General features: G+C 33.3%; 1 pseudogene; it reads right to left on the bottom strand.

Annotated features, from left to right (window-relative positions):
• Window positions 1-402: 402 nt before the first annotated feature.
• Window positions 403-1249, bottom strand: LOC116893269 (annotated as a pseudogene).
• Between the last annotated feature and the right edge of the window lie 639 nt (window positions 1250-1888).

Raw genomic sequence — 1888 nt, 5'->3', positions numbered from 1 at the left:
ATACACTTATAGGATAAAGTGTGAGATGGCAGAGGATGCTTGGTTGGCAAATTGGGAAAGGTAATAACATTTATATTGTAAATAAAAATATCCAATAAAAATGTACAAGAACAACAACAAAAACTAAAAATCAGCAACTTATAAATCAGAGGGTTATTATTCAAAATATATAAAGAATTCAAGAATTTTGTCTCTACAAACCCAAATAACACAAAAATGGGGTTCTGTGCTAAACAGCAAATTCTTAACAGAAGAATCCCAAATGGCCAATAAGTACTTAAATGTTCAGAATTCTTAGTCATAAAAGAACTGCAAACCTAAACAACCCTGGAATTTCCCCTCACAACAAGCAAAAGGGTTAAGCTCAAAATCTCAAATGAAAGCCCATGTTTTATTCCTTATTCAGAATAAACTGAATCTGGACATGACAGAGTAATGACTCATCAGAATAAAGGGTCCAAAAGATGGAAAACAGACAAGTGAAGTGAGTGTTATCCATCAATCAGACACTATGATAATACACAGAAGCATTGTACCAATTTAAGGTTGAGGAAAAAGTGCAAAAAATCAAAAAGGAAGACACTAATAATAGAATGTTCTGGGTAGCTCTTGATACTGTGGAGTTTCTGCTGGAGACATGAGTGCTATAGATGTGTCGAACCCTGTTTGTGTCTATATAAAATCACAATCATGGAGCCACTGGACCAGGCAATGAACACAAAAAAGTAGATTTCAGGACACACCACAAATGCTGGGTAGAATGAGTCATTGATTACATCACACATTATATTAGAGCAGTACTCAAAGTCTATGTTTCTTGTCATGTTCACTGTATTCCTCTTGACAAATTAGTGAACAAAGGAAATGAAATTTATAAACATGAACAAAGCCCAAGAAAGGAAATGTAAAAGCTAATGTATTTTGCAGCCTTGGCTTTTTGATCCTTATAAAAGGAGTCCTTGCAACTGATGATGATTTCCTGGAAGACAATCAAGAGTTAAGTGGAGCCAATGGACACATTCCAGCTAATTCTTTGAATGTACAAAATTATTCTCCAACCAAAATCATTTACACACTGCTTCAATCCAAATGCTGCCATTGTGTAGGGCATTTTTATAGAGAGAACTATCCAGGCTTTGGCTTCCATTCCGAGCATGAGAATCAAGTCTGTGAGCTTTAATGTATGTTCTCTCTAGTAGCCTATATTGTCAAGAAGAAGAGAGAAATTGATTAGAATTCCAGTTACAATTTGCAATAAAAAATGGTTTTCATTGTCAGATTTCAAAGTTCAATCTGTGATTGGGCATGATTCTCTTTAAATCTTGGTCACACATTTCTCTGATCAAAATATTTGGAAAATAATAATCTGAACACTCCAGAGAATAGAAACATTAGAAAATAAATAGTAATCTATGAAATAAAAATAAGAGCAGATTAAGAAAGATCAACAGCCTAGATTTGTTTACAATATTTTTCTAATATTTTTCCTTTTAATTCTTAGAAATTTTAAATGCATGTTTATATGGTAGTGAGTCAAACCCACAATACTAGAAAGGGACCCACAACAACGTTTATTCAACACTTTTATGAGTGAATCCTATGAAGATAAGGAAACACACAAGATAAGAGAGCAGAAAAACTGTACATATAACAATAAGCTATTGTTAGTGCTGATACATGGGACAGAGAAGGAATGGTTCAATCAATACACAAAATATAAAAGAAACATTCTATACTGAAACTAATTAAAATTAGCAACTAAAAACAGAAATTAAAGTGAGCAAAACATATCAGAAAAAATATTTGACACCAATCGAGTTTAGTTCTGGAAATCCAAGAACATCGTAGCCTGGCAGTGACTGTGCATGACAATAAAAACAGAGTGGAA

Source organism: Rattus rattus, chromosome 2 (assembly GCF_011064425.1).
Source record: "Rattus rattus isolate New Zealand chromosome 2, Rrattus_CSIRO_v1, whole genome shotgun sequence".
In the NCBI taxonomy this organism is placed as follows: Eukaryota; Metazoa; Chordata; class Mammalia; order Rodentia; family Muridae; genus Rattus; species Rattus rattus.
This window is presented reverse-complemented; position numbering and strand designations above follow the sequence as displayed.